The sequence below is a fragment of the Bidens hawaiensis genome, unplaced genomic scaffold (genome assembly GCF_021521415.1).
Source record: "Bidens hawaiensis isolate Kalapana, Puna unplaced genomic scaffold, B.hawaiensis_p1.1 tig00054244_1, whole genome shotgun sequence".
Taxonomy (NCBI): domain Eukaryota; kingdom Viridiplantae; phylum Streptophyta; class Magnoliopsida; order Asterales; family Asteraceae; genus Bidens; species Bidens hawaiensis.
In genome coordinates this window covers 48,920-71,465 of record NW_027499789.1, presented here as the reverse complement: position 1 = coordinate 71,465, position 22,546 = coordinate 48,920, and the positions used below count along the sequence as shown (strand labels likewise).

General features: G+C 37.0%; 1 pseudogene; it reads left to right on the top strand.

Moving 5' to 3' along the window:
• The first annotated feature begins 17,547 nt into the window (after positions 1-17,547).
• Positions 17,548-20,373, top strand: LOC143600528 (L-type lectin-domain containing receptor kinase IX.1 pseudogene; annotated as a pseudogene).
• Positions 20,374-22,546: the final 2,173 nt, after the last annotated feature.

The following is a 22,546-nucleotide window of genomic DNA, read 5'->3' as shown; positions in this document are numbered from 1 at the left end:
GTACCCCAACATGATCAGACGTATGGTCTACCGTGAACAAGTTCCCCCATTGCCTCACCCGAACCACCCTGCTTACCCTAACACTCTACCACCTATAACCGAACCTGTAGAGCGAGTTCTCGCAGCTGTCGTTTCTTGTTTGGAGCGTGATGTGGGTTACATGCGCTACACTAGAGAAAATGTTGCCAGACTGTTTAAAGATGGAACCGAGACTCAGGAGGAGATTGCCCGCATGGCAGCGGCAATGAAAGAAATGCAAGAGACTAGTGAGCAACAAACCAAGGTTATGATGAAGATGCAAGCCGAGATGATAGACTTGCAAGAGCAACTCCAAGAAGCAAGGACCCGAACCGAAATAGCCTTAGAACGTTGCGATATCCTACAAATGCAGATTGCTCAGAACGCAGCCGACCCTGAGGCAGAGCCTGGGGCAGAGCCTGAAGTAGAACCTGAAGAAGATCCCGAAGAGGAGCCTGATGTAGAACCTGAAGAAGATCCCGAAGAGGAGCCTGAGGAGGATCCCGAGGAAGATCCCGAAGAGGAGCCCGAGGAGGAACCTGAAGAAGAACCGGAGGAGGAACCAGCTGAGGAGGAGGCACATTCAGAGGTGTCCTCAGATGACGACATCTAGTGAGGATGACACTTAGATGGAGGGGTTGTCTCCATCCGAACTATTATTTTTCTATAATTTTAAGGATTGATTGGAAATACTTTGTAGCGAATACAATGGTTTTAATCATGAATTTTTAATTAGACTAATAAGTGGCAGTGATGTGTCCGCGGATGGTGGATCCGCCGAGCAAGAGAATAGAGATGTACATTGATGGGTTAGCACCACAGATTCAGGGTATGGTGACGTCTTCCAGACCAGCCACGATCCAACAAGCGATCCGTTTGGCTCACAAACTGACGGATCAGGCTGTGACCCAGGGTGCGTTACCACCGAGGGGTTCGACTGTTAAAGCCCGTGACAACCCGAGTAATGACCACGTCAGCAACAGTAACAACAACAGCAACCCGAACAGCGGGAAGAGAAAGTTCGACAACACCAGATCTTCATCCTCGAACCTCCCACCGCAACAACACTACCGTAAACCCGAGTTCACCCGGAGCTTTAACACTCAGAATCACAACAACAACAACTCCAACAACAACGGTAGCGGGCAGGTTTCGAGCGGATATGCTGGGAAGTATCCAAAGTGCAACAGGTGCAACTATCATCATGTTGGCCAGTGTGACCGTGTCAAGTGTCAAAGATGCGGAAAGATAGGTCACCAAGCGAAAGAATGTAGAGGAGACCTTGCGGCAAAGGGTGCTCCTAAGCAACCGATGACGACTAAGGGATGTTTTGAATGTGGACAGGAAGGTCATTTCCGGAAGGATTGCCCCAAGCTGAAACATAATGACAACAATGGGGGCAATGGAAGTGGCAGTAACGGTGGAGGAAATGGCAAAGGAAGAGCGTTTGTGATTGGATCGGGTCAAGCCCGCAATGATCCGCATGTGGTGTCCGGTAAGTTCCCTGTAAACGATTATTTTGCTTCTATTTTGTTTGACCCTGGAGCTGATAGGAGTTTTGTGTCGAAAGCCTTTAGCCAACTTTTAGACCTTACTCCAACCCCGTTAGACGCTAAGTTTCCTGTTGAATTAGCTAATGGTAAAACTGTAGTAACAACTCATATACTTGCGGGATGTAAGCTGAAACTGTCAGGTCATGTTTTTGACATCGACCTTATTCCTTTTACGCTTAGTAGTTTCGATGTCGTTGTCGGCATGGACTGGTTATCCGAGAACCGAGCGGAGATTATATGCCATGATAAAATAGTCCATATTACCACCCCTTCCGGCGAGATCATTTCGGTCCGAGGCGAGAGAAGCGGCATGACCAACAGCATCATCACCCTTATGAAAGCACAGAAGTATCTACGAAAGGGTCATCCGGCAATTTTGGCGCAGATTGTTGAGAAACCCGCGGAGGAGAAACGAATTGAAGACATACCGGTTGTGCGAGACTTTCCGGAAGTTTTCCCGGAGGATTTGCCCGGACTCCCTCCTATTCGTCAAGTCGAATTCCAAATCGAGTTGACACCCGGTGCAGCACCCATAGCACGAGCCCCGTATCGGCTCGCACCGGCGGAACTTCAGGAGTTGTCCACCCAGTTGCAAGATTTGTTGGATAAAGGTTTTATCCGACCTAGCTCATCGCCATGGGGAGCCCCTGTCTTGTTTGTCCGAAAGAAAGACGGGACTTTCCGAATGTGCATCGACTACCGGGAATTGAACAAGGTGACGGTCAAGAACCGTTATCCTTTACCCCGAATTGATGATTTATTTGACCAGCTTCAGGGATCGAGTTACTACTCGAAGATCGATCTACGATCCGGTTACCACCAGTTGAGAGTGCGCGAAGAAGATATTTCAAAGACGGCTTTCAGAACACGGTATGGTCACTACGAGTTCTCGGTTATGCCTTTTGGCCTAACCAACGCGCCAGCCGTATTTATGGATCTCATGAATCGAGTATGCAAGGCGTACCTCGACAAGTTCGTGATTGTTTTCATCGATGATATTCTTGTCTACTCCAAGAACGAGACTGACCACGAAGAGCACTTAAGGATAATTCTGGAACTACTGAAGAAGGAACAACTGTATGCTAAAGTCTCGAAATGTGAATTTTGGCTTCGCGAGGTTCACTTTTTAGGACATGTGATCAACGAGAATGGTATCCATGTCGATCCCGGTAAGGTAGAGGCCATCAAAAACTGGGAAGCACCTAAGACTCCGACTGAAGTGCGACAATTCCTAGGACTGGCCGGCTACTATCGGCGTTTCATCGAGGGATTTTCAAAGATTGCTCAACCCCTCACCGCTTTGACTCACAAGGGCACTAAGTACAACTGGGGTGACGCGCAAGAATCCGCTTTCCAACTGTTGAAAACCAAGCTTTGTAGCGCCCCTATTTTAGCCCTCCCCGAGGGAACAGAAAATTTTGAGGTACACTGTGACGCATCTATACAAGGTCTCGGTTGTGTGCTGATGCAACTCGAGAAGGTTATAGCCTACGCCTCTAGACAACTACGGGTTCACGAGAAGAACTACACGACCCATGATTTGGAACTCGGAGCTGTGGTGTTTGCTCTTAAGATATGGAGGCATTACTTGTACGGTACCAAGTTTACCATTTACACCGACCACAAGAGTCTCCAACATATCTACGATCAGAAGGAGCTGAACATGCGACAGCGTCGTTGGGTCGAGCTGCTCTAAGATTATGATTGTGCCATCAAGTACCACCCGGGCAAGGCCAATGTGGTGGCCGACGCCCTCAGCAGAAAAGAAACAGATAAACCCAGACGAGTAAGAGCATTGCAACTTACGATTCATGCCAGCTTACCCGATCAGATTCGCGATGCGCAACTGGAAGCTTGGAAAGATGAAAATCTTCCATCGGAACTCATGCGGGGCATGAACAAGCAACTTGAAACCAGATCGGACGGGGTCCGATATTTTGAGAACCGGATTTGGGTCCCACGATACGGAGAGTTGAGAACTCTAGTGATGGACGAAGCTCACAAGTCCCGATATTCTATCCACCCTGGCTCAGATAAAATGTATCATGATTTAAAGGCACTTTACTGGTGGCCGAACATGAAAGCCGACATTGCCACCTACGTGAGCAAATGCTTGACTTGTGCCAGAGTCAAGATTGAATACCAGAAACCATCTGGTCTACTGCAACAACCGGAACTCCCAATGTGGAAATGGGAGCACATCTCAATGGATTTTATTACGGGTTTGCCTAAGACACCGACGGGATGCGATACCATCTGGGTGATCGTTGACCGGTTGACTAAATCGGCGCACTTCCTAGCGATTAAGGAAACAGACAAAATGGAAAGACTGACTCGTGTCTACATGAAGGAAGTAGTGTCGAGACACGGAGGCCTGTCTCGATCATTTCCGATCGAGATTCTCGTTTTACCTCACACTTTTGGAAGTCGCTGCAAAGCGCACTGGGCACACGTCTCGATATGAGTACCGCATACCATCCTCAGACGGATGGGCAAAGTGAACGGACTATTCAGACCCTGGAGGATATGTTGCGTGCATGCGTCTTAGATTTCGGAAAAAGTTGGGAACCCCACTTACCCTTGGTAGAGTTTTCGTATAATAACAGCTACCACGCAAGTATTAAGGCAGCGCCGTTTGAAGCGCTGTACGGACGGAAGTGTCGATCACCACTCTGCTGGGCAGAGGTGGGTGATAGCCAAATCACTGGTCCGGAACTGGTACTCGAAACCTCGGAAAAGATTGTTCAAATCCGAAACCGCATGGCAGCAGCACGAGATCGCCAAAAGAGTTACGCCGACAAGCGCCGAAAACCTCTCGAATTTCAAGTAAACGATCGGGTGTTACTCAAAGTCTCACCTTGGAAAGGTGTAGTTCGCTTTGGTAAGCGAAACAAACTCAACCCACGGTATGTTGGTCCGTACCGGATAACTGAGCGCATTGGTCCGGTGGCGTACCGACTGGACCTACCAACAGAACTCAGTGGCGTACACGATGTATTCCACGTTTCAAATTTGAAGAAATGCCTATCTGATGAAACCCAAGTAGTCCCTTTGGAGGAACTACAAGTCGATGAACAGTTACGGTTCATTGAGGAACCAGTTGAGGTTTTGGATTGGGAAACCAAAACGCTCAAACACAGCAAAATTCCAATCGTTAAAGTTCGTTGGAACTCGAGACGTGGACCGGAGTTCACGTGGGAACGCGAGGATCAAATGATGAAAAAGTATCCCCACCTTTTTGAAGGGCTAACCAAACACCGAAAACCGCGAAACCCGGCAAACCGTCAAACATCACCGGAGGTATGAATTAAATTTCGGGACGAAATTTCTTTTTACTAGGGGATGATATGACAAACTGAAATTTTTCTTCTTACTCTTTCAGACTCTCATCACGACTTGACTCAAATTTTCGGGACGAAAATTCTTTAACAAGGGAATGATGTGACAATCGTCAATTCCAGGTTAACTCCGTTAACTCAACTCCGTCAATTCAAACTTTAAGATCGTTGAATCTATAACGCACACTTCATTACATTTAAACTAGGGTTTAAATGACGCTTAACACTCACTACATGGGTAGTCTTTCGGGATTTGCACCGAAACGCAAACGAGTTGACGCAAACGATTGATAAATAAACGACAAACGTAAAAACAATAATTATATGATTATTATGTGTTAGGATTATGTGCTATGTGATAATACTATGGTCATGTTAACTTATTGTCCAAGTATGATGGAATGTTCTAGAAAAACAACACTTGAAAGTAGAAGGACTAGAGTGTAACTTGTTTGCTTATAAATATATCCTAAACTAAACCCTAACCTATTATTATTATTCCTTCCAAATCCCGATCGGAGCTCTCACCTCCCCTCTCCAAGGCTGCCGTCACTTTCATACACACATACAAACCCTAATCAAGTGTTTAATCCAAGAACTAGGTGCTAGGAAGGTATAATTGATCATCCTTTACCTTCTTGTTGTTTAATTTTGATGTTTAATGGGTTAATTAAGAACCCTAGGCAGCCGATTTTGATAAGTATGTATGAGTTAACATGATGGTTGTTGAATTCATGATGATTGATAAACTAGATTGATATTGATACATGATTGATTGTTGTTCTTGATTTGAATTAAAACACAAACCCTAATCTTGTATGTATGGTGTGATTGATATGCATGGATAGTAGTTATAGTGTCTAGAGGGTTATATGGATGCATAATAGTTCATAGATTGTTATTTTGTTGAGTTTTGATGTGAACAGATTCTGGACAGAATGTATATACGATGTTTAACTGACTGTAACGAAGTGTAAACGTGAAAATTGATTGAGATTGTGGGTACTGCAGTAAACTAGGTTGAGTCTAGTTTCTATAAAGTATAAATTCGTAATTTTTGGATAAGTGGAAGTATACTTTTATGATTTTACAAAAACGTGATGCAAAGCTGAGCTGTTAGACCTGCTGTTAGGTTATATTGTAAATTCTATATCTCATGAACTACGAGGCCAATTGGGTTGGTTCCACTTCTGGAAGTTGACTCACTGAGTTAGGAACCAAACCCAAGTGGTCTTGCATTTATTGGATTTTTCGTTTACCGGGAATTGCAAATAACATTCTGTTGTGCATGAATCTGACTGATATGAGTTTACTGTAGTGTTTTGATCATTATGAGAAATCTATATGGAATAAAAATAATATAAAATATGTTCTGGAAACCTAAGACATGTATGTTTCAGTGGTGATTTTTGGTGAATTAATTGAGATGATATGATCGGTGAAATAGTACAATCTTTCAAGTAGAAATTCTGTCACAATGAAACTAGCTGCTGAGTTGTGTAGGAATGCATGAAATATGATAGTTTTTATATAATTGTTGTATTTTGACCAAAATACCCTTGCGGGGAATAGTTGCTAGTTTGATTGCCATGAATTGACCAAATTGCCCTTATGGGGAATAATGGTTAGTTAGTCTTTGTTTGTTGACCAAAATGCCCTTACGGGAATAATTGCTTGTAAGTACGTTATTAATACATGACACGAAAGTAATTGCTCACTCGTGTATCGTATCACAATTGTACTTGTTTAAATCACACACGGTTCACAAACGAAACACGAAACATGATACGTGCATAGGTATTATGTGCCGAGTCTAGAGACTCGTTAAACGTTTCGATACTTAGAAAATCTCTTTGTTATTTTAGAACGCTAGAGAGTTTTCTACGACGCGCATCACTCGGTGATCTAATTTGGAATATTCTTCGCAAACAGTGAGTTCACTTACCCCGCTCTTTGAACTGTTTTCAAACGTTTTTCACTTGGGGGAGATAACATACTCCGATAAACGCATTTTTGAGATAAACACATATTTAAGATTTTGTTATAAATTATATATATCACTTGTAGAGGCTAAGCGGCACGTAACCCTTGAAGTCCCACGCATCGAACCGGTTAATATTTGGAATAGCGAGTCACTGTTGAGTAGTACTACTGGGTTTGACAAACCCCACCCGACGCTAAGCTCAACTGGAGGTTGAGTGGGTGTAATTTTGGCTAACACTTACCATGGTCTGGGTTGACCTGGTGACGGGCACTTGATAAACAGTCAGCTTCGGTCTCGAACCACTTAGTAATACTTGTTGCATAGATTAGCTACCTATCGATATATAATTTGACATAACATTATCTGGTAACACTTAAACGCTGTAACGTGGTTACACACTTATACGCTGTAACGTGGTTACACACTTAAACGCCGTAACGTGGTTACGCAAAACATTTAAACGCCGTAACGTGGTTACGCAAAACTTTTAAACGCCGTAACGTGGTTACGCAAAACACTTAACGAAAACGCTGAACTCAAACGCTAAACGATTTATCTTATATAACTTGTGAACTCACCAACCTCGTGTTGACCCCTTTTAGTATGTTATTCTCAGGTAGCCGAGGCGGGCGCGCGGTTTAGGAGCATGCATTAATTGTTAAACATCTTACTCTGCAAACTTAATTTTAACATTTACATTTGGTTTTAAGTCGTCCTGCGTGACGCAACTTTTGAATTAAGGTTTTTCGCTTCCGCACTTATTTTTCATTTAAACGTTTTCTTGGGTTTGGTTATAACTAATGATTCCGATCCTGCCAGTTCACACCCTCTGACGGTAAAACTCCGTTAGTGGATTTTGAGGGTGTGACACTCACCAAACCCAAATAGCTTTTAAACGAGGTTATAACATTTCATTTATTTGGGAAACACTTTCATCATCAAACCCTAAATATATTATTAACTTCCTCACAATAAATAAAATTACAATACAAAAAATTTATATAAATATTAGAAACGAATAGTGTAAAAAACCCCTGTAATGCGGGGATAAAAACTAGTGTGTGTGTGTGTGTATTACTAATTAACTAGAATAGGGTTTGGATCAAATACAAATGAAATTAACGTGCTAAACATGAGAATCAAGTAGAGTAGTTATGTAATTATATCACAGAGTAATTACATTAATTACATAATTACTCTACTAGATTCTCACGTTTAGCACGTTAGTTTCATTTGTACGTTAATCTTCCACTATATATATATGGGATGGGTTAGAATAAAAACTCAATTATATGTAAAAACTTTGGAAACCTATATTGGACCATTGATTTTTAAGATCAATGATTGAGATCATTCCAAATCAAGGACCCATCATAAAAATTAAAAAAGCTAAAGATCTTTCTTGTTTGCTTTTTGTAGGTGGGACAGCTTTTGGCAGGAGGGGACAACCTGTTGCAGGCGGTGACAGATTTCCCACTCACTCTCTCTCTCTCTATTTCCGACGAAAATGTAAAACATGTAAAATATGTAACACAGACGTAATGCATGTAAAACTCTTGTAATTAGTAATTGACTATCTGAAGGTTTTTTTGTAGGTGGGGCACATTTTGTAACATCCGATGTTTTTAATAATTAAATAATAAAGTAATAAATGATGATAGGCTTAAAATAGATGGACTTACAATAAATTATGGACTTAGTGAGATTATGGGCCAAAGGTCCATGGGCTTAGGGTATAAATACCCTTAAAACCCTACATCTCTTTTCATTTTCATCCATTCTCCACCTTAGCCTACACACTCAAAAACACACACTTAACACAAACACTCTCTACACCACTCACTTAACACAAACACCTAACACAAACAATCTCTACACCGCTCAACACTATAGAACCCGACATTGCAGCCCGGGGAGTCGTTTGATTCTAGATCTAGAAATATGATATAATTAGGAGTAGTTAAATGATGCTTGTTAATTGCTACACAGTTAGTCGTGCCTAAATGAGAAGAGGTGTGACCATAAACTTAGAGAGGAACATGACATAGGTTAGTTTCTAGCCTATTTTCTTTATGTTTTCGGGGCTGTGTCCATACTCTATGTGATAGTTAATACACTTACCTTACGTGGTAAATGTATGCCTTATGAATGTTATATATATGTGATAGGATAGGTGTAAGGATGTATTCATATAATTGTATGAAAGTATGGTTGTACGAGTAAGGAGGGAACAAACCCCAATAGTATCTGCGAATGAAGGGAACATACCTTAATAATATCCGCGAGTGAAGGGAACATGCCCTAATAATATCTGCGAATGTAGGGAACAGACCCTAATAATATATGCGAATATGGGGAACAGACCCTAATAATATTTGCGTAGGTCATAGGGCGAAATGCTCTTTAAAACGTAAACACAGGCTAAAAGAATGAAAGTATGAAAGAAAGAATGTACGTATGTACGTATGTACGTACGTATGTATGTATGTATGTATGTATGTATGTATGTATGTATGTATGTATGTATGTATGTAAGAAAGGTAAACATGTTTAAGTATGTAATATGTATATTCGGATACGTATATATGTAAGTATGTGAATGTAATGTAATTTGCCTGATTAACTAGAACTCACTCAGCGTAGCTGACTTTTAGTATGCGTGCAAACAAATAGAATGAGACGTCTGGCTTGAGGAGCACACATGGTTGAAGAATAAAGAAGCTGACATATGAATTTTTGAAGTTATATGTTTTGTGATATTTGAACTTTAAAGACATGTTTAAGTTTTAAATGTTTTTGAATGAATGATTGATGTTTTAATTATTCCGTGAAAAGTTTTAATTCACTATGATATTTAGAACTGTGTTTATGAGTAAATCCAACGCTAATGTAGGGAACAGGGACCCGGGCCATACAAATTTCCCAGTCACTCTCTCTCTCTCTCTCTCCAAAAAGCTGAACACTGGTATTGGGAAACATGTTTCTCTCTTCAAACGAAAATGTAAAAGATGAAAACTCTTGTAAAGGATGTAAACCACACGTAAAACATGTAAACTGGTAAATGTAAAAACGTAAACCATGTAAACTCTTTAAGACATATCTAAGTGAAATACAAGTATTACATGTAAATCTGGTAAATGTAAAACGGGTAAAACATGTAAACTCTTTAAAACATATGTAACGGGTAATTATAACACGTGTAAACCATGTAGACTCTTGAATACATATGTAAGTGTAATACAAGTAATTGTGTAATACAAATAAATACACAACAAATTACAACAAAATATATAAATTTACACATTTTTCTTTGTTTTCTTCAATATCATCATCATCAACATATCTAAAAACACAAAAATCCACCTTCAAACACAAAATAAAATCAAATTTTAGAAAGCTAAAATTAAATACACAAAACTACCACCTACATTTACGCCAATTACACAAAATACCCAAATTACATTAATTACCAACCATGATAAACGCAAAATTACAGAAATTACCCAAGTACATCTAAAACAAATTACACAAATTACCTAAATTACATTAATTATCCAACCACGATAAATGCAAATTTACACAAAATTACCCAATTACATCTAAACAAGTTACAGAGATTACTCAAATTACAATAATTACTCTAAACTACCTAACCATGAAATATCCAAAATTATAACAAAAGCCAATAGTTTAAACAATTTAGGAACCAGAAATCCAAATTCAAAAATAATAAATAGATATAGAATGCTATTTTAACATCAAAAAAATAAAAAACAAAAAAGAGAAAAAGAAAGTAAAAAGCACAAAGAGAGTGCATATACCATTTGCAAAACATGATAAAACAAAAATAATATTATGGAAATTGACAGACTTTTAGTTAACACATATTGTAAAAACATAGAGAGTCGACCGTCACACGTCGCATGAACCATCGAAAACTGAAAATAGAAATCTGATTATTGAAAATCCTTGAGAATCTTTACGTTAGGTATAAGCCTTGGACTTGTGTGTGCTTGCGTAATTGAAGTAATTGAATTATCAGTATAATAGTATCAAGTAAGTGCTGCGAACAATTACATAAGGCTCACATAATTTCTAATCATGCAACCTAAACAATTAAGCAAATAAACTATAACCAACTAGAATACTACGTCTAATATCATATCTTATAGTCACGGCTTTGATACCAATCTGTAACACCCCGGTTAAAGCAGAAACGCCTGAGTGTGACGTACAGATTGCTCAAAACACATTTGACACTATTACGTGACAATATTATCATTAGTTAATTTAAACATCAAGTACACAAGTTTGTAACAAGAAATACAAGGGAAATACAAGAACAATTGACAACTTGTCCGTTTATTAATATAACCTAAGTTCTAGTGTCTTCATCTGTTTCATCATCTAATAATTGTACCTGTAACATGTATATAAAAAATAATGTCAACTAACTTAATAGTTTGTGAGTTCACACAGTTTAAATACTACATAAAAACCATATAGTTCCATGAAAACTTGTGAAAAGCAAGTAAAGGTTCTTTACACTCGAATCAAAGGTCCTGAGTGTAAAGAATAAATGAAGGTCTTTTCCCGTTGGGATTGTGCACCAACGTACTCAGATCGGGGTCCCTTTTCCACTTGAAACACGGTCCTGAGTGTAAAGAGGGGGGGGGCATATGATCATACTTATCGAATAAATCCATGCACATAATATTTGAGCAAGTAACAAGTAAACACACAAGTCCATAATGCGAATTGTAGTTTGTAATAAGAAACAATATGTAAATGGGTTTGAATACGATATATATGTTACTCCCAAAATATGTAAAAACGTCTAATAGACTTTCATGTCAACAAAAGAATGTGTTCATAGAACACACCAACAAACAAATTATGAGTGTAGATATCCTACTACAAAAACACTTTAGATTTGGTAGTGTAAGAGTTAAATACATGCTTTGCGTTTTTTGAGTGGGCATTTCATCAATATATGGTGGATGTGTGTTAAGAACTTGATAAACTATGCCCACCATAAATCAATTAAATGGTTTGCTATCTATAACTTAAAAATAAAAAATCTAACCTGGGCACTTTGCTATCAACAAAAGAATGTGTTCATAGAACACACCAACAAACAAATTATGAGTGTAGATATCCTACTATAAAAACTTTAGATTTGGTAGTGTAAGAGTTAAATACATGCTCTGCGTTTTTTGAGTGGGCATTTCATCAATATATGGTGGATGTGTGTTAAGAACTTGATAAACTATGCCCACCATAAATCAATTAAATGGTTTGCTATCTATAACTTATAAATAAAAAATCTAACCTGGGCACTTTGCTATGAAGACAAACTTGAAATAAAACTGAAAGTGTGTAAAAGAAACCGAAGCAATTTGAACTTCACGAACCAGAATTAAAAGTACAAAATAAAATATTAACTAACAACTTATAAAAGTAAATAAATCGGGTTGTCGAGGATTAGAAATGTTGAATGTATATTTTATTATGGAGTTGGATATTATAATATGTTTTTTATACATTTTAAAGTTTATTAATATTTAAGTAATGGATTTTAACGATTTATTATTATAATATTACTTACAAGATTAATATTAAATAATTTTTACAGGATTTGTTGTTACCGGTATCTTTTATTTTAGTATAAATGTTTGTTTTGGTTTAGAATTTATAAAGTTACAACGTTATTACCTATATTTATTTATATAATTATTTTACGAGTTTTAATGAACGGTACGGGTTTGTAAAAGTTTGATCCTGGAACGAAAACGCTACGAAATCTAAAATAACTTTCATTTAACAACGAAAATGATTTTACTTATTTTATAATGATTTCTAAATATACATATGATTTATTATACCCGGGTCTCAATGACCAAATCAAACATACACAACCACTAGACTAGATTGTTTTGTGGTTAAAAGATGGAAACAAAAATTTATAAACACATTCACCACTTCATCTTCTTCACTATAACCCTAGTTTTTTAATCTGTTAATCCGTTCCATGCTTGATAAAATTAGTTTAAGGGTTTTGTTAATTGGGTAAAAAGCGGTCAGAAAAAACGTGATGGAGGGGCTGCTACTGCTATTGTATTATTATTATTATTATTATTAATTTAAATATAAGTTACATATTCCGCCCATGTACTTTCATTTTATATTAAAACTGAATTTAAAGATTGTTTACAAATTGAACCTTGTACTTTTCAATGTTATATAAATGTAATACAATGTTTTGGATTATTTTTATATTATACCCGGCTAGTTTGTGACTCGTTTAAATATTGACATTAAATATCCGAGATTCGTTATTTGAACAAAAAGAATAGGAATGAATGAATAATAACTTAAACCATCGGAAATGTTATATAAATGGTGAACGAAATACCTAGAATACATTGAAATGACAAAATGGGTCGGTTAACAAACGTAATAAAAATACATAAGATGAAACTTGAAATATATATTTATATTTATACATATATTTGTAAATAAAACCGAAATTTAAAACGGGTCGGATTTTCGGGTTTGAAAGGTAACGAATGTTACATCCCAGATACTTTTCAAGCCAAAATAATCTCCACAGAAACCATGGTTTTCGAATGAAATTTATCGGGCCCGTGAGATTTAGTATCCAGACTTGTATGGTTCATGAACGTAAACGAACGAACATAAGTGAACATAAATAAACGAACATAACTGAACTAAAACTAGTTACAAGTAGTGTGAAGCACAATGTGTTGAGTCGTTATTAGAGCTCTATGTGTTCTAAAGTTAGATTTGGTTAGAAAAAAACTAATGATTGTTAATGTAATTTTGATGGTTGTCCTCTTATAGCAGCTTGCTAAGGGGTTTTAATCAATGTTTTAAAAACCGGTATTTTACTTGTACCGGATTAGACTAAAAAATGGTAAAACCGATTGAACTGGGCTATACTTAAATGTTCAACTGGTTGAATAGTTTAGATTATAATTTCCTATAAATGAAACTTCATCTAAAAATAACTCAAAACTAAATGAATCATATAACAAAAAATAATCCAAAAGTTAATCCATATTAAAAAAATAATGTAAAAGAAGTCAATTTAAAAAAATAGTCTTACAATTTACACGTTTAAATGTTATTTATTGTATTAAAAGTAATTTTGAAAAAATATGGGCCGTAAATATAAAAAATTTCTCGGGCTTAAAACCGGTTTGCCGGTTAAAACCGGTATTTTAGACAAAAACCGCCAGTACGATGTTCTAGCAAACTAGTCAAAAATATCGGACTCAAAATACGGCCTACTGAACAAAATCCGGTTTAACTAATTCAACCGGCCGCTTTAAACTGGTTTTTAAAAACACTGTTTTAATATAAATCTACTTGTTCAAAAAAAATGTCATACTAAGTTCTAAAGGGGCAACAAAAAATATTATGTGAATACATTAACAAACAGGCTAACAAACTTAAAGAAACTTGAATTCACGAACATAGAACTTAAACAAATGAACATTAACAATTTTAAGTAAACTTAAATGGATGCTCATGAACATAAATGAACAAATTCTTTTGTTCATATTCATTTGTTTATTAAGTAAATAAACTTCTTGTCAAACGCTTCAGGAATTATTCACTTAACGTTTGGTTCATTTACATGTATAATTATTAGTGGTATCCAAGCATGTAACAAAGGTGTTCCTTATCAACTAGTTGACGTGAATCACTATTGTTTCGAGAAATAATCCTCGGGTATTAATAGTGAATAAACGTTTATTTAGAACAAACATTTACTGATGGTTTAGTTAAAAAAATCAAGAACGATTTGTAGCTTAATGGTAAGAACTAAGAAGGTGGATATGTGGTAGTTAAGGTGTAGTGCTTTTCAAATGATGGGAGTTTGAGTCCAATAGAACAACAATCGTATGGCAAACTGTCGTTAAAAAAGTCATTTTAAAATAGATTAGATTTGTTTATACTTGTTCATCACTTTTACCAATTAAACATTATACAAATTTTGATTGAAATTAGTTTTAATGCCCTCAAAGTCCAATTCTTATAGAAACATTGTGTGAATCTAACAACCTCCAAGAATCCATTTCCATGTTTAACCTCTCGTCTAGACTGTTTCCTTTTCGCCAATCGCAACATTGCTTGCTCGTTCTTTACAACTTAAAAGCATATTTTTTTCCCACTAGTTAGTATTTACTATTTACTGCTTGTCTGCATATATGACTTTTATTAAATTCATTTACACTTTTTTTTGCCTATGTTGGTTTATGTTAGTTTTGTCTATCGTATCTAATGAACTACGCCACTTGAGTGACATTTCAAGGTTTATTTTTATATTATTATTATTTGTTAATCTTTATCCCCACCAAAAGTTTCATGTATTTTTCATTGAATGGATGGTTAGACTTTGAAATTTTGAAGAGAATGACAAAGTTTCATGTCACTTGGATTATCACGACATTTATCTTTTTCAAAACACAATGCATGTACACGTGTACGTGTGTTTGCACAAACATTTGTATAAGCATTAAGCATATCAAATAAGAAATGGATTTTTGGTGAGGGGTGCACAAGGACCACTAAGGCAAATCAATGACTGAGATAAAAACGTAACTAAATCAAGCCCATGCATTGATTTTCATCTAACTTCATCATTTCATCATTTGTAAACGCATTCAACTTTTATATACGTTGGGGTTAGTTATTAAAAGAAAAGGAGCGACTGCTATAAAACCGAATACTTTGTTCTTTTTAACTTGAGTATAGTATTGTTATATTTAAAAAATAAAATCCAAAAGAAATATCGTGCGTAGTTAGCTACATAACTATGTTATATGAAATTACGACATGTGTCGTGTAACTACATACTCACTGTGCACGCTTCACAACGTTTCACACCTCACATGAAAATCACCCTTTATATATTGTATTTCTTTTTAAATCACTCACAGCAAACACATACAACTCCTTAGAACCATATATTGTCGCATGCACTCCCCCTCCCCCCCCCCCCTCGGCGCCAAAACGACTCTTTCTCCTTTCTCCCGTCTCTTCACACATACTTCAATTCTGGTCGTTCTTGTGTATAAACTTCTCTCTTAAAAACCATCTCCACCCAAAGGCAGAGAACACCAAAAACCGTAGCATCATCTCCAAACCGGCTAAAACCATACTATTTGAAGAGCCTACCTGGGAATTGGGCTATTGGAATTGGATCACGGCCCACTAAGCAACGACTAAGCTACTAGCCCAAGAAATGGGCCCATGTCCAGAAAGAAGAAGATATAATAAGGCAGAGACCTATGTCAACGAAGGAGTGAGAGCAAGGCCCAAGGCATGCGTGCTCCAAAAGATGAGAGCAAGGTCCAGCGGGCAATAGGATACCTCCTACGACTCCGGCGGGGAAGTGAAGAACCCGCAGGACAAAGAACAAGTCAAAGACCTAGAGGATATAAAGGGTCTCCTTGGACCTTATATAAGGGAGCATTATGTATGTGTGATGGGCAGAATATATGTAACAATCATACTCATTAGTAAGAACAATCCTCGTTCTTAATAAGTTAATAACAATCATCACTCTTATTCACTTGATCACCATTCTTGTCAAAACCTATCATCGAACTCTCACAATATCACATACGATTCAATCAAGGTTCCAACACTATTGTAGATGGTGTTATCATGATTACAGGTTGTGATTAGATTATTTGTCTTTAATAAAAAGTTGACTATAATCTTATAGCTAGATAATTGATTAATGGGTTTTTTTATTACAAGCGCATGACAAGAGCCTAAAAGAAATTAGCACTATACTACTCACCTAGCTAGATAACGTGGTCTGGTTTTATGCTCATAGTTTATGTAGTTTTCTACGACTTCCAATTGTCACGTACTCAACTTTTCATAATTTTTCCTTTTTAAAACTTCTTAAGCATAAGTTAGTTAAATTCTACCTGCTCTCAGTTTTAAATAATTAGCGACCAGATTCACCATTTGTAGTATAATATATTTTGATTTGTTTAAATGGACAATATTAAAGTTCTAAATTATTTATTTAAAAAATTAATCTTATATGATATTATGATATAATGATATTGGGTGGCTATTAAACATTTCTACACTTTTTACTAAAACATTATTAAAACATTATTAAAGAGTAATCATTAATTGTAGTTAATTTTGTTATATCCTATATGTAATCATAACTCTTATTATAGTTTTTTCGGATTTTATTCGTTCATCATAATTTCTTTCAATGAATACTTAAATGATGTTGTATGTGACCACCACTCATGTATCACCACCAAAACATCTGCACTACGACGAATCTTTTTAATATGCGATCACAACTTGCGTATGTGCTTCATATATATGTTAGGATTTAATGCTCCTTTTGTTTTGTGTATTGTTGTTGGCATGCATCAAGTTGTTTCTTTGATTTGCAACGAAATAAATTTGACAATAAAGCTAAATCAAACATTTTACATGTAAAATAACCATATATCTTAGTTGATGTATATAATGACAAACGCTAAATAATATTTCTTTGTGTTTGTAAAAAAACAACCCCATCATAAGTCAACTTATTAATCCTTGATCAACATTAACGTCATTTTATAGTTTGTCGTAGAGAAACATGACTAAATTTGTAATAGATGACAGACATTGTCTTCATTTAACTTTGGTAATTATATATACACACACTAAGATGTATGGTTCTTTTACATGCATGTAAGATGTTTGATTTATCTTTATTAAGTTAATTTCATTGCAATTCAAAGAAATGTTAAAATTGGAAAAGAAAAAAAAATCTAGTTCGACCTGTCAATTGAGTTTTTGGTCCGCCCATCTGCATGAACCACCTGGACAAAAGAAAAACGATGTAAGAACACAGAATCGAACAGACTTTGGTCCAAGAATCGTCCAATCCAGTCTTGTTAAGATTGTTTTGTGTCATCTAATAATCTCATATGCATAACACCACCTTATATATAATCTTATCATTTGTCTATTACTTGTTAATTAGTTTCCATGACCTCTTATCAATATTTTAACTTTAATTACATCTCTCCAACTATGATCATGATATTAATCATTAAACCATTCAAAGCCAAAAAATGTTAATAAATTAAGTTATGCCAAAAATGTAAAAAAAATACATGTTTGGCCTACATCTAAAGTTAAAACATTAAAAGCTGCCGGCTTCCCATGAGACTATTTCTATATTGACAAAAGTACAAAAACAGTTACTGTTGGTTGCTGAATAAACCCAACATATCCAATATGCTCAATACCACCAGCATCTCTTAACACCCATGGATCCATTCCTCTTGATCACCACCACCATTCTCCTCCTTACACTACCATACGCCGCCACCCTATCGTTCCAAAAAACCGGTTTCAGCCCGAATGATGGTGACATAATATACGAAAGAGATGCATACCCTTCAAACAATGCAATCCAGCTCACTACTAACCAACGTGACGTTAGTGCATCCGTTAGCATCGGTCGAGCCACTTATCATGAACCTTTACACCTATGGGACCTCGGCTCACGCAACTTAACCGACTTCTCCACTCGCTTTACATTCACTATCAACTCTCTCAACAGTTCAAGGTACGGCGATGGGCTAGCTTTCTTCCTAGCACCAAAAGGGTCCACGGTTCCTAGCAATGTCACAAACAGTGGGACCCTCGGTCTCACCCGTGACGACGAGGCGTTGAACTCTAGTAGCAGCCCGTTTGTTGCGGTTGAGTTTGATGTTTTTCAAAACACTTGGGACCCGAAAAATGAACATGTTGGGATTGATATAAGTTCTATGGACTCGGTTAAAAATGTGACGTGGCGGAGTAGGATCCGAGAGGGTGAAACGTACGAAGCGGTTATAAGGTATGATTCTAGTTTGAATAACCTTAGTGTTGTGTTCACGGGTTTTGGCCCCACGTCCACTCTGCACCAACGGGTTTCTTATATTGTCGATCTGCGGGACCACTTGCCCGAGTGGGTCACCTTTGGGTTTTCTGGTGCAACGGGGAACAACACTGCGGTTATTCATAGTATATTCACATGGGATTTTAGTTCAAATCTTGGTATTGGTGAAAATGCAATGGACCCGTCTTTGGGACCAGGGGCCGTGGCTAACCCTGGTCCCACTGCTAGGCCCAAACCGGATAAAAGTAAAGCGGTGTTGGTGGCAGGTTTGGTGATTGGGTGTGTTTTGTTAACCGGTTTGGGCCTGGCTTTTTTTATGTTGAGAAAGAGGAAAAATGAATTCAAAACCGAAGATGATCATGTTTTTGTTTTGGATAATGAGTTTGAAAAGGGTACCGGGCCGAAAAAGTTCTCATACAAAGAGCTGGCCCGGGCCACAGGTAACTTTGCAGAGGAAGAAAAGCTCGGTGAAGGAGGTTTTGGGGGCGTTTATAGAGGATTCATGAAGGAAATGGACTCGTATGTTGCGGTCAAACGGGTGTCACGTGGGTCCCACCAAGGAATAAAGGAGTATGCATCGGAAGTTAAAACGATTAGCCGGTTACGACACAGAAACCTGGTCCAACTCGTGGGCTGGTGCCATGAAAAGAAAGAGTTGCTGTTGGTGTACGAGTTTATGCTAAACGGTAGCCTTGACTCACATTTGTTTTATGGAAAAAGTGTGTTAAAGTGGCCCGTGCGGTATCAAATTATTAAAGGTTTGGCGTCTGCATTGCTTTATTTGCATGCGGAATGGGAGCAATGTGTGGTGCATCGGGACATTAAGTCGAGTAACGTTATGTTGGACTCAAGTTTCAATGCAAAGTTAGGGGACTTTGGGCTAGCTAGATTTGTTGACCATGACAAGGGTGTACAAACAACCGCCATGGCTGGAACCATGGGCTACATGGCTCCAGAGTGTGTCATGACCGGTCAAGCAAGCAGAGAAACAGACGTTTACAGCTTTGGAGTTGTGGCACTAGAAATAGCATGTGGAAGAAAACCAATGGAGCTCAAGGCTCCTAAAAACCAGATAAGACTGGTCGAGTGGGTTTGGGATCTTTACGGGCAAGGAAAGGTTGTAGAAGCATCTGACAGTAGACTCGAGGGTGATTATGACAAGAAGGAAATGGAATGCTTGATGGTTGTTGGACTTTGGTGTGCACACCCGGACAGTAGTTTTCGGCCCTCGGTTAGACAAGTGATTAATGTTCTTAATTTCCAGACCGCGCTGCCTGGGTTACCATTAAAGATGCCTGTCCCAACTTACTTCACCCCATCTGTAAACCTTCAAATGTCTACTACAGTTTCACAAAGCAGTCACACACAGAGCTCCTATGGCTATAACACAGATTCATCAAAGTAACTGTCTCATTTACTTGAATACAAATATTGTTAAATTATGTTTCTTGTGGTTATTTTTTATGTTCTGTAACTAATTAATTTGTGTGTTCTTTTAGACCATTTGTTCTTTCTCTTAAATATTGTAATCTGGTGCAGAAATCACCCAAAGAATTAAATAAAATGTATTGGTTTTGGCCACTCAAAACAATTTAGAAGAAATCGAGCATTTTTGACAGATCTAAAGTACCGACTAAAAAAGGTAGATATTTGGGTGGTTTGAGACGATACGCCAAACCTCAACATGGGTAAAACTCATGCCGATTGTTTAGTATTCGTTTTTTGACCATTGTCATGATGTCCGCTTCATTCCATTCCATTTGACGGTTGGTGAGAATGTGGTTGTACACACCTAAATTTGTGGACGTTTTTCTTCTTAAATTATGTCACTTCGTGGTAAGTTGTTGACTGGTTCGGACACCTTCCTTGATATTATGTTCCCTCAAGGCTTGAAAGTTCGTCATATTATTTATACATCTATAGCGTCGGCCGACCAAGCTAACCTATTTAATCTCTTTAAGACATACAATAATGGTAGTGTAATATGCAAAAAAGTTTTTAAGAGGTGCTTAGGATTATCTTCATATATAGTATAGATATCCTCATTAGGTTCACAAGGTATATTAATAAGATAGGACTATAAATTTTGTTATTCCACATATAAAAGATATCAAGCAGTGCTAATATATCTTTGGCAACATATGCATTCAAATCATGTGCACTTCATTTATTATGGTTGGTTAAAATATAGACATGTACACAGTAACACAAGTAACATCCAAAAACATCATCGTTAAATTAATATACGACAAAACATATCATGAAAACATACAAGGCATATGCTGAATCATAAATTATGATGGACGTGTTATCCTTTGCAAAGTTGACTAATTTAATAAGTTGCTCTCTCATCGGTTCGAGAAACTTTAGATATATCGGGGAAAAAATCATTCTCCGGAGTCCTTCTGGTACTGCCCTGTTTGACAAAATAATCAACATAAGCCTGAAAATATATATTAAGATAAAAGACTGAAAATAACAGGCAGTTGTAATTTGTAAATTTATCGATTCATTCCAGGAGTACAATATTGTTACCGGATATGATGGATCTTGTACCGCCTTGTAACATTAGACCCGAATAAAACCTGCCACAAATACCAATAAAAGTAGATGTCAAATAAGGCCTGCAAATGAACCGCTCGTTTATGTTCTTTATATAAATAAACAAACAAACATAAAAATATATATATAAACAGACAAACTTTGTTCATATAGTTAAGCGAACAAACATGAACACGTCTTGTCTTGTTCATTCATTTATATCCGTGAACATTCATGTTCGTTTGTTCGTTTAAATTCATTTATGTTCGCTTGTCTACATTCATTAGTTTTATTGTTTAAGTTCTTGTGTTTACGTTCGTTAATATATTCATTTGAAAGCTACAGGCCCCTTACAGTTTACTCTAGTTTTAATAACTTTGTAGGTTCAACAGATGTTCACGTTTACTTTAAATTGGTTTTAACTCAATTATGTCTGTAAATCTATTTCAGTTATTTTCGTTTGTTTACGTTCGTTAACCGTTCATTTATACTATTAACGAACGAACATGAACGAACGTGTTCATTTTCTTAACTAACAAACATGAAAAAAAAAACGTGTTTGTTTAGCTGTATGTGTTTGAACGTTAGTTCAGTTAAAAGTTAAAACAAACGAACACAAACATGCTCCATTTGTGTTTGATTGATTCGTTTATAGACCTATGTCAAATGCAAAATTGACTAAAAATTGTTGACAACACAAATGTGAAGAATACAAAAAAATAAAGTAAAAAAAGAAACATAAACCTGAAGGCGGAAAACGTCAGACTTTGCACCATGAGATACATATATGTCATCTTCCTCAATGCCAAGATTTGCATAGAAAGTTGAAGCAAGTTGAGCTCTCAGTTGCTGAAAATTTGAACGACACATAAATGTTAATTAACTATCATCTCAAGGTAATAAACAATATCACAAGTATAACCAGCAAAACTATTAATTATGCATACCTTTTCACCTTGTTCAGAGCCACCGATAGCACAACAGTATTATTCCATTTCATCAACATGCTTAGAGCTGCATTTCATCAAACATGTTTAGAGCTGCAGTACCCAAGTAAACAGAGCATTAACACAAAAAAGAAGCATGTAGAACATAGGCAAAGCGTGTTTCATATATGATTGTCAAATTCCAAACACTTCAAATTAAAAAAGCCATTATAGCT